The sequence below is a fragment of the Danio rerio genome, chromosome 16, assembly GCF_049306965.1.
Source record: "Danio rerio strain Tuebingen ecotype United States chromosome 16, GRCz12tu, whole genome shotgun sequence".
Classification (NCBI taxonomy): domain Eukaryota; kingdom Metazoa; phylum Chordata; class Actinopteri; order Cypriniformes; family Danionidae; genus Danio; species Danio rerio.
The window spans coordinates 9762035-9774480 of NC_133191.1; the positions used below are offsets into that span (position 1 = coordinate 9762035).

The window sequence follows — 12446 nt, forward strand, 5'->3', positions numbered from 1 at the left end:
GCTAAGTGTTGTAACAAACCGCGTCCTCCAAAAGGCTGCTGAAACACTACAGCATCTGACACATGGCCAGCTGGATGAGAACATAACCAGACTTATGAAGCAAGACTCAATCCAAAGCTACAATCACAAAGACCTAGCCAACATCACAGGTACTTTGAGTCACATTCTCAACGCCACCCTCAAGTTGATCAACAGGCATTCCGCCCAGCTCCAGCACAAGCTGAAATGTGTGCAATCCTGCATTAACCAGCTAGAACTGGAGGCATAGGAACAACCGGAACTGCCAGATGAGACTGATCAAGCTGTCAAAGAGGCAATTGATAAACTTCACAAGACTCTAGCTGCCACCACCCAAGAAATGTAACAAGCCAAAGCTGACCATGCTGATGTCGCTAACAAGCTTGAGCATGTCAAACAGCTATTGAAAGAGGTAGATGCTAACTCTAAAGACAATAACAGCAGAAAGAAAGCCCTTGAAAGTCACCTGTTTGAAGCAAGAAATTAGATCAGACAACTAACACAGCAACTGGACTACATCAAAGAAGAGTCCAACAGCATTAAAGATGAACTCAAGCACGCATATGTACTGACACATAATGAGAAAGCTGAGGGGTCAATGCTAAAACCCTCACCAACTCCTTATGCTCCAGCCAGCCATATATCACCATGAAGCCTGGACCTCAGTGACCTTGATAAAGTAGTCAAGAACCTGGGAAAGTTTACGCCGAATTTGCCAGACAGCATGCCTATCTACAAGACATTGACTTTCACCTGGAAATGAGACCCAAAGTCACTGACAAAGATAGACTGTATTTGCTTTACACAACCTCCAGCCCTGAAGTGTGTAGCTTCCTGGACTGTCAGCTTGCTCACACAAAAACTGACTACCTCCTGATCTAAGAAGCCCTCATTGGAGAATTTGCTGACCCTGAGTCTAAGCAATGACTTGTAGCTGCCCTGAAGATAAAACAAGGTCACCAGGAATCTTCTCAAGCCTACTACAGCAGACTCAGACAAGCCTTTCTCGGCACTTGCAATAAACCTGATATGGAAAATTATTAACTTTATAATTCTCTTTCTGAGAAACCTTCAACCCGGGGTAAGCCACCATCTTGGGGTTCGTGCATGTCCCCACACAATGAGCACTCAGCAATTGTGAGATTTGGCACAACAGACCAAAACAAAGTCAAACAAAAGATGACTTCAGAAAAGAGTGCCAAATCCCTGCTGTTTATGACTTCAACACTCAAAGTCAAGATCTGGCTCTTGAGGGTGCCCAATGCCCAGACATTGTTAAACTACCTCCCAGAGATTGGAATGTGTTGTCTTACAACAGACAATAAGACTGTCATGCTGATATCAGACCTAAACAGTGGAACAGCCACTGGGATGGACTGCCTGGTATCTGCTCAACTTGTTTCTCTCATTGATTGAATACTTGTAGAAATAAATACAAACATAGCAGACCATTGGGATTAAATACAGCAAGATGAATGTGGAACCAGCTTCCAGAAGTGATCAGATGTGCTCCAACATTAGGCACATTCAAATGAAGCCTTAAAACACATCTGTTTAGCTGTGCCTTTACTTAATAAGCATTGTACAACGTATGACAAATCACACCATTTGTGTATTTCTGTTCTTTTCAAATTCCTTTTAAGTCGATTTTACCACATATTTTATATTTTAAATAGTTTTTATTCTTTATCTTGCCTTTCCTAGACACCGTGCTGAAGATGCTGTTTCTGGGTCAGGGTTTTGTGTGTGACAGAGCACCTCACTTACTGTGCTCTATTGAAAGTCGCCCCTGGCTGGCCTTTAACTTCCACCCCCTTTAAGCCACTTGGCCCAGCACAGTACATCTCCTCCCTGTGTTTAACAGACAAACTGCCTTGCCATTATATGAGTAGGTGAATCTCCCAGCCCACATATTGTTAACCAAATATGCTTGATTATATCTATTTAAATTAATATTTTCTTTTCTTATCTGTTATTTGATTATATCTCAATTGTATCACTCAGCAACAGTCTATATACCAAAGAAAAGCTGGAATGAGATTTAGACTATTTTCAAAGATCAGGGGTGGCTAGAATATGCTATATGTAATAATAATTTCAAGAATAATATAATATAAAATAATATAAAATATAAAATGCCATTTTAACACTAAGGGTGCTTTCACAATAGCACTTTTGGTCCACACCCGGGTTCGTTTGACGTCATAGTACGGTATGTTTAGCTAGTGTAAACTCTGGTGCCCACCTGTGAACCGTACCCGAGTCTGCCTGAAAGAGGTGGTCTGGGGTACGTTTCATGCGAACTCTGGTACAGTTCAATTCTGATATGAATGCGATCGTACCAAATAACGGAAGTGAACCCCCAACTGTACAACAAACTATCATTTTCATAACGTTCGTTCATGTGTGTGTGTGTCACGTTTCGTACATTGGTGACAAGTGGGACTGAGCCACAACAAACACAGTGATACACAGTGATGTCTGCTTGTCTCCCCCAAAAACAGCTTCTGCAGACACTCAATGATGTTCTGAATGTTTATAATATTTTTGCGGCAGATGGACGCGAGTCTCTTTCTGTATGTATAAAAACTAAGATTCAGTAAAAGCAAATTGACCGCAATGTGCAAACGTCTTTCCATTACGGTGTTTTGCTCTCGTAACCGTCACCTAGCAGCGGTTGTAAACAAAACAGCAGCTCAATGAATCAAGTGTACCGGGGTTTAGAAGAAAAAAAGACAGTGTGAACACAAACCAACCGAGAAGGTTGCAAAGGGGGACCATCAGACTTGAGTCCGGTCCAGGCAAATGAACCAAGTGTGAAAGCACCCTAAGAGAATTGATGTGGGGAATGAGGACAGAGTCAAATTTATAGGGAGTTGCGGACGAAAGTAAAAGTGAACAGCGGATGAGGGAGGAGGGTGGTTAAAGAGGGTGATTGGTAAAATGAGGTGCTGGATCCGTGACCGACGTGAATTAAGCCATGCCTATAGCGCATGTTTTTGGATTTGTGGGGGAAACCAGAGCACCCAGAGGAAACCCTTGCCAACACAGGGAGAATATGCAAACTCCACACAGAAATGCCAACTGATCCAGTAGAGGCTCAAACCAATGACCTTCTTGCTACCCACTGCATCACTGCGCTGTTCTTAAGATTATCAAAGATATTAAATTTGTAGTGAAAGATAACATTAGTGCAGAACTAAAAATAATTTCTGAAGAATGGGGCATAACTCAAAAGTGCTTGCGGTTGTTACAGACAGCGTTGTAAATATGGTTTTTGCAGTGCATAAGGCTGGGTGTAAGCATGGGTGTACCCATGTTTTGCCCACACTTTAAAGGGTCATGAAACCCTCTCGTTTCAGCAGGGTGTTTTCACACCTCTACTTAGGAAAAAGTCAGAAAAGTGGGCGTGTCCAGCTCTGTTTAGGGGGGAGTGTCGGAGGAACTAAAGTGGAATGGTGTGGGAGTGTCTATTTGGGCACGCGCGAGATTTTAGAGTCAAAATATACACACACACACACACACAGAAGAACGTGATGGTGTTTAACCTACGTGGACATCTGTAGTCGAATTATTTGTTAAATTATTAAATGGTGGACTTTAACTGCAGTTTGGCTCTTTCATTGAGGAAATTCATTCATGCCCCTCGCGACAAACTTCAAAAAATTCGTTTCAAACCGGAAGTACGAATTTGCTTAAAATAACGCAAAAACAACCAATTTACACTTACGCTAGTTATTTAGTGAAATATAAGTGTCCTAATAGTGTTTTTAGCAGTGTGGGACACATATACGACTGTCAACAGCTCAAAAAATGTGTTTTGGTGTTTCGTGACCCTTTAAAAGTTGGTGCCACATTTAGCCTTGTGCCAGTGCCTTTGTGGATATCAGGTTTAAGCATCTTGCATTTTGTGATCAAGATCATGTTAAAGCAGTGAAAAAACAGCTCCTCTCTGATATGTAGAGTGGTCACATCTGAGTAAGCTGCTGTACCACAAGAAGCAACCTCAACATCTATCATAAGGTCTGTGTCATTACCTACAGCAAGCTCATCAGTGACTCCTTTAATGACTGCTCATACTGAATCAGCTACATTTAAAGGAGACAATGGGAGGATTTTGACGTCCAGGTTCTATTAGCTCAACAACAACAATCACAGAGCTGTCATTATATAATTGAAATGCGTTGCTATGCTGAGGAGAAAGTAGTTCCTCGAAACCGAGACCCATTCAATTGGTGGAGAAATCATGGGCAAACATTCCAAGCTCTTAGCAAACTAGCAAAAAATATTTTGGGATCACGACATCATCTGTTCTTTCTGAGAGAATTTTCTCCAAAGCAAAGGCGTGCAACAGTCAAAGAAGAAATAGGCTAAGGGGGAAAATTTTCAACATACTGTTGTTCCTTCACAAAAACATATAAATCTGTTTCCAGGCTTGTTGTGTATGTCAGAATGCACAAATAAAGAATGCAATTTTAAATGTAAGATTCAATCTGAAGTTCTACTGATTTAACTTTGACTTGAAATGATGCTGACTTGACTGATTTAAAGTTGAAGCAATTCTAGCCCCATAGATGACCCTTCTTTGTTTTTCAGCCCATTCCAGTATATTGACCGTTATCAATGGTTTATTTTTTTAGGCAAATATTTGATTATATTTTACTCTTCAAAAACAACCTAAAAAACAGTGTCAACCTTCATTTCTTTAAATAAAATACAAACAGTGAATGGGGAGAAATGTAAATGTTTTTAATTAAACAAGGTTTGTGCCGTGTGTTATTGTTTTGATATATAAGGTGTTATGTAAATTATTATTGTTGTATTTTATTTAATAATAACACTGAAGGTGATTAAAACATTTTATTGAAGTATTGATATCGATATTGATGATACTTGTCTTGAAATGTTTAGTATAGGATCAAAAAGAAAAATATTGGTATTACTCATCCCTAGCAAAAATGGTTTGCATGGCAGAGTTCAAAGATGAAAACAATTTCAGAGCAAACAGGACATAAAGGTTCATCTCAGTTTTGCCAGAAAACATTGATTTTCCCTGAGATATTGGGAAAATAATCTGACACTGACAAGCGTTTGAAAGGTTTGTGTCCCAATATGTAAGCTGCCTTTTCTCGAAGTGGAGGAGCAGCGGCTCTACTCCGAGCTCCTCCCAGGTGAGAGAGCTCCTCACCCTATCTATAAGGGTGCACCCTGCCACCCTGCGAAGGAAACTCATTTCAGCCGCTTGTATCCAAGATCTTACCCTTTCAGTCATGATCCAAAGCTCATGACCATAGGTGAGATTAAGAACGTAGATTGACCGGTAAATCGAGAGCTTTGCCTTACGGCTCAGCTCCTCCTTTACCACAACAGACCAATACATTGACTGCATTACCGCTGCCGCTGCACGAATCCGCCTGTCAATCTCACGTTCCAGTCTTCTCTCACGCATGAACAAAACCCCAAGATACTTGAACTACTACACCTGGGGTAAGGACTTTCCTCCAACTCAGAAATGACAAACCACCTTTTTCCGGTGGAGCACCAGGGCGTCAGACTTGGAGGTGCTGATTCTCATCCTAGCCACATCACACTCAGCAGCAAACCGCCCCAGTGCGTGCTGAAGGCCCATGTTCGATGAAGCCAACAGAACAGCATTGTCTGCAAATAATAGAAATGAAATCATGTGTGTCGCTGAATCGGACCCCCAAGGCTGTGCTTTGAAATTCTGTCCATAAAAATTATGAACAGAATTGGTTACAAAGGGAAGCCCTCCCTTCCAGTGAGGTGACATTCCATGTCCCAAGAGCTACTTTCTGTGTGGGGTTGTCGTGGTCCAAACCTTTGATCACCACACGTTCCACAATGCACCGACCCCTCGCGGCTCCCTCTGTGGATGGTGGGTCTGCAGGAGGATGGTCGGCCGGGTTATTAGCTAGTTATTAGGTTTAGGGGGCAAACATTTTTCACACACGACTATGTAGTTTTGGATTTTGTTTTCAATTACAAACTGCATGTGTTTAATTGTGCTATCTTTTCTAATATTTACATTTGTTTGATGATCTGAAACATTAAAGTGTGACAAACACACACAAAAAATAAATCAGTAAGGAACTGGAGCTCTGCAAAAGACTTTTGGCCAGCGGAGAAATTAAAATGGTCGTGCCCAACTGAGTCTGGGTTCTCTCAAGGTTTTTTTTCTTCACTCTCCTATCAGGTGAAGTTTTTTTTCCCTCTCCGCTGTCGCCACTGGCTCGCATGGTTCAGGATTGGTAGAGCTACGCATCGATGAATTTGCTCTTCAGTGCTTGAACTCTCAGTAATGATTTTAAATCACACTGAACTGAGCTAAACTGAACTGAACTTAAACACTAAAAACTGAACTACACTGTTCCAGTTACTATGACCATTTATGTGAAGCTGCTTTGACACAATCTAAATTGTAAAAGCGCTATACAAATAAAGCTGAATTCAATTGAACAAACTTTTTGTTTACAAGTCTTGAATATAATATAACTGTATAATAGTTATTGTAATAAATGATTAAAGAATAAAGTTACGTTAAAACCAAGCACACCATTGTTTTTCTTGTGAAATTCCCAATAGGTTTGATGTGGCCACCATGGTCATCACCCATGTTCAAAAGTTTGCCCCTTGACATATACTAATGTGCCACAAACAGGACATTAATATCACCAACCATTCCCATTTTATTAAGGTGTATCCATGTAATTGGCCCACCCTGTAGTAGTCAGATTAAAGCGTAATTTAAAGATGAAAAGATTTAAAGACAAGTTAGAACAATTAAGTCATTTTAACTGGTTCCATAGACAATCAAAACAATACAAAGTTTATATTAAAATTAAAACCTTAAATGTTTAAAACCATAAAAATATTTATTTTTCTTTTTTAATATAAAAACTATAAGAAATTAGACTTTTTATGACTCCAGAGCAACTATTTTTGTTTTATAGGAAATACTGAATATTTCCATTGAATATATGAAAATTTCTTTGCTTGTTAAAGATTATTGGAAAAATTTATTTTAAATTAGCAGGAGGACAAAAAAATGACTTCAACTGTACATGTTTAAGTTGACGGGTGCAAAAATGAGCCTTGATGTACTTGAATGTTAAAAATGTGTTATCCCATTACAATACAAAGTTATTTGTCAGATAATTTAACATGGAAGTTTAATTTACGTTTAAGTTATTTAATTGGCTTGTAGTCTGTAGAGTGCTGCATAAAAATAACGGAATAATTAAATAAAAGTCAGTGGTCAGCAAACTTATTCCTGGAGGGCCGCTGTCTTGCAGATTTTTGTTCCAACCCTAATCAAACACACCTGAACAAGCTAATCAAGGTCTTACTGGGTATACTTGAAACATCTAGGCCGGTGCGTTGAGGCAAGTTGGAATTAAACCCTGCAGGGACACCGGCCCTCCAGGACCGAGATTGGTGACCCCTGCCTCAAGTAGTTTGTGATGTATGTTAAAGTGTGCCCACTGCCTGGCCCCCTCTAGGTTACTTTGATCTAGAACTGCCACTGCCGAGTTAACAAACTTCCTTTAAACTTTTCAGCACTAGTTCAAATGGATGATACATATCCATACGTAAAATTTAGCTCCTCATTCTCGTCATCATCAGGCATATAAAAACACTCTGAACCAGACGGTAAAACCCTCCACAACTGAGTGCAAACTGGCATTCAAATTGTCCTCCATTTTGTTAGCAACACACACCTTCCAACGATCCAGTCTGTACCCAAAGGATTAAATCAAACACTGTTTCAATAGAATGTACGTCATGACAGCAGAAAAAAAGGACTTAAGAATCTTAACTTTCTTTTCATGCTGACTTTAAAGGTTCAGGACACACTGGAGAACTTTTTTTATATATATTAACAGATTTGTGTGTGTTGAGTATCAGTTAGGACAATGTTAGCACCTGTCAGCTGTAATTGTGGGGAAAACTGGATAATTTTGAGCTTTTGTCAGCTAATTTCAGCTTCCGGGTTTAAAATGATTTTTGGGGCGGTATCAAAATCGGCGACGTAGCGATGTACTACAAGTGCAATGATGACGCGTCGGTTTCTTATTATTATTCATAGCGGAGTTTTCTTATCCTATGAGAAGAGCCGGCTGCTTAATTATTCATGAGACCTGCCAAACCTACCAGAGTCAAGCCCGAGCTGTGAGACACGGACCCAAGCACACAGTTTTTAGCCGTTCATGAAGGCTCATATGCGTTTGTTTCCATGATCCACGGGGTTTGTTGCATGTTTTCCCCCGCGATCTTGTCAGGGCCGATCATACAGCAAAGCTGTGTGTGCCGCTTGCATTTTTGTCGGGAGAGCAGCACAAGAGCAGCTGTCTTTTATCAGGAGTTCGTTCACATTCAGACACATCGCCGTGCTGCTGTGTTTGCCTAAATCCTCCAGATTACCAGCAGGGCTAATGGTTAAAATAGACAGGTCAGGAGACCTGCTGCACTGAGTCTGCTGGATACGGGGATTGAGGGAAAAGTCCTCTTTTATAGGGTTTACATGAACACACTTATCTTTATAATGATATAAATTGTGGTTATGTGTATATGAAATTACGAATAACAAATGTAGCAGGGCACTAAATCACTGTTCATTTCTTTGCATTTTAACTTTGTAAACTATACACTCATGCGTCTCCTCACGTTTTGTCTTATTTAGTGAGCAAACTGTCAACAACAGTAGTTCGCTCACATTCTCCCCTGCTGGCTACGCCCACTCCTGCCCGATGCTCGCGGAGCTCCACGCCCATTAATCATGCATCTTTTGAAAAAATTCTGAAGTAGACTTTAACCGAAAGTGCGGGGTGTCATGGCCCTTTAAGGCCAACATCAATGGCAGTGTGACTTTTTGAAAATGTACAAAATAAAGGCTTTTGAGACCCAAGACTAATAAACTCTTTAAAAAAAATAGTGATCAACTGTTATATTTTGTAGACTGCTCAGAAAACCTGGGTGTAACTGCTAAGGCCAACCCACAAACATTTTTGCAGACCCAGATTTGATTTAGAAAACTAGAGCAGACTCATTAGCCTTGAAATAGAGAAGTATCTTTCCTAAATTTGGCACAAACTTGAGTGTATGTGCACTGAGGGGTATAAAAACTCACAGCTGGGGGCACTGTCTCTAACACATTCACTCTATGTGTGTAATGGATGTCACCCTGCAGTATTATTGCAGTGAACAGATTTTTGCTTTGCTCTAACCGTTGTCTGACTCAGTAAATTGATCAGATTCCCATGACATAAATACATGTAAATCAGAATGGCCATGCAATGCTTTAACCTTTTATTTGGCTAATTTCACAATCACAGACGATCATTAATTAAATTAACTCAAAATGTAGCTTGTATTTAATCAAATTAAAGGTTACTTGAAGCCACGCTTATGAGAGAAAGCTTTAAAAGTGTGAGAGTGGTCACGGTGATCACAGTTGCATAAAATAAGCAGTGCTTCAAACTGCAGCACAAGAGCACCTCTGTGTGGTTGACTGACATGGTGCAAGGCTATGGATTGCTTGAACAGATTTGAGCTGTTAATAAAATGTGGGTGATAGTAAAAAAAAATATTTGAGTGTATGGGTGTTTTCCAGTGCAGGGTTGTGGCTAGAAGGGCATCTGCTGCGTAAAACATGTGCTGGATAAGTTGGTGGTTCATTCCTCTTTGGCAACCTCTGATAAATAAAGGCTAAGCTAAAGGGAAATAAATTAAAATAAAATATTTTCAGTCTCAGCAGAGAATCATTAAACAACTCCACAAACAGCATCAACAGATTCACTTATTACTGACTGCTTTAATGTATACAGTTCTTATGAAGCATTAGCAGACGTTTAGGCATTTTGCGTGTGTGTCACCATAATGGAGGTGAGTGTCTGGTTTAATTGTGCTCTTGACCTATGTCATCTAAATTTAATTATTTTTTACTTCTGGCTGCTTTAACTTAGTTTAAAATCACTTTTGTTATAACACAAAAGCTGGAAAGTCAATACTTAGATAAATCTACACTTATTCTGATAAATACTTCATTAAAAGGCACGATTAACTGATCTTGTGCATTAGTTCACCTTATTTATAGTTACTATGTTGAAGTTCCAGGTATTTTTTTTATTAATAAAACCTATCTAGTTCCTTTACAAAGTTTTAAAATAAAATAAAAAACAGTTCAGTTACAACAACAAAAAAGGCTCAGACCTCAAGAATGAAAACAATATGTTCCATGCTGCAATGCATGCTGGGTGTGGCACTGTACATAAATTCCATCATGCATTTCAGGATAAATAAATGATGTAGTAGACTGAAATGATGTAGTTTTGATTCATGTTATGTTGAGACTTTTAGTAGCCTGTTTGTGAGTTAAACTGTTCGTTTTGTTAATTGTCACTGTTGTTGAGGTTCATACGCTGATTCTTGATGTCTCATTGAATCTAAAGCATACCACAGAGCAAGTTGTTTTTGTCCAAGCTATGCTTAAAACCTTTGGAATCCAGTGGCACATGGAAGCATCTTAAGTTACATTTAATACTGGATTGATCATAGAATAACAGGGCTGAATCATATTATATTACTCCAGGACAAGTTCTGCCTCTAAAAACAAAATCAACATCACCAGATTTGTTTAATTGCTTGTCGTATTACTGACTAAAGCAAACTCTATTCTCCATGATGGTGACTTAAAATGTAAACCTTTATATCAAGAAAAACGTGTAGACTGAAAAAGTGTAACTGCCGATGCTGTTTGTAGAGTTGTTTAATCATCTGAATATATTTTTGTGATTTAATAATTTGTTGTACTTAAGGTTATTTTCTTACAAAGCTGTGACTGAAGTAAGTTTTAAAGTTTTTGTTACGTTTTTTTTCCTTCAGTATTTTCTTCATTTGTTCATCATTAATCCTCATATATCATTTAATTGAAGGTGTGAGATGTAAAAACACAATGTAAAAAAATTATTTCAACAGTAATGTCATGTTAATTTAAACTATGGAAGTAAACTGTAGAACAAAAACAGCAGATTGCAGGCAACCACAGCTGCCACTAGTTTATCGTAAAAACAAAGAAAAAACTTTAATGAAACCATAAAATAACTGTCATATTTCTGCTTCCCTTAATGTTACCGTTGTGGAGGAGAGTAGTAGAGCCAATGTTTAAAACAGAGGTGTCCAAACTTGGTCTTGGAAGGCCAGTGTTCTGAAGAGTTTAGATTCAACCTTAATTAAACACACCTGCACCAGCTTATCAAGCTCTTATTAGACATACTAGAAACATCCTGGCAGGTGGTTTGAAGCAAGTTGGAGCTAAACTCAGCAGTACACTGGCCCTCCAGGACAGAGTTTGAACATCCCTGTTTAAGAGGTGCACTCACACTATGCTATCCAAACCATGCCCAGGTGTGATTCCTGGTTTGTTTGACAAGCGTGAGGCTCTGAATAGTGGTGGGCATATCAAGGCTTCATGAAACACTGAAAAGTCGAAGCAAAGGTGTTGACCCAACTGAAAAAAAAACTGCTTAGACCAGATTTGGCTGGTTTTAGAGGAGATTTGACCATTTCCAGCCTGGTCTTAGCTGGTCAGTCTGGGAGATGTGCAGATTGTGCCTCACCTAATTTTACGTTAAGTTTTTTACTTGGCTTGTTGCTGTAATGATTAATCTTTTTAGGCAAAGTTCTTAAGGGTTACAGCAGCCCATAAGAAAATTTATATAAAGAGGTTCAGGGCCATGAGACCAACTAAAGCAAACACTGTTTTCCATGATGGTGACTTTAGTCAACACTGTGGCCCACATATGTTTTAAAATAACTAAGCCACATTTGCCATATTTTCTCTGGGCCACATTAGGCTCACAGCCACAATAGCCAGAGCTTGCTGTGCCTAATATTTATTAAAAGTAACTCACATATGTCTTAAGATAACTGGGCCACATTTGCACCTACACATGTGAGCCACTTGAGGTTTAGACCCAGATTACCCTTAAATGACTAAGTTATGCCTCATTTTTGCCAACTGTGGCCCACATTTGTCCTCCATCATTTGCGCCAAATTGATCATTTTCCACATTGGCCACATTATGCTCACATCCAGATTACATTTTGCCATAAGTGCCAAATCTTTGCTTTTAATGGCCCATATATGAATTTTTCAATCCCTTACAACAATAAATGATAATAAAGAACGGTAATAATAAATGACACACCAATAATTGTAGCTTACTTTACCCATATAAGAACCCACGAATGCACTCGCCTTCTGACATTGCGCTCGCGACATTTGACATTAAAATAACCATGTAGTCTACTGTAGGCTCCTCATAATCACATTGCGTGCATGGAGACGGAGCGTTTCTTATATTCACTACATCCAAACCAGCAGGAGGCGATCGAAATGTTTGTCTGAA

The 12446-nt window shown here is 39.3% G+C and overlaps 1 long non-coding RNA gene across 1 annotated transcript; it reads left to right on the forward strand.

Moving 5' to 3' along the window:
• Positions 1-6933: 6933 nt before the first annotated feature.
• LOC141378168 (uncharacterized) lies at positions 6934-12405 on the forward strand. Its single transcript, XR_012392003.1, has 3 exons — positions 6934-7286; positions 7491-7880; positions 8883-12405. It is a non-coding gene; the product is annotated as an uncharacterized lncRNA (long non-coding RNA).
• The last annotated feature ends 41 nt before the right edge of the window (positions 12406-12446 follow it).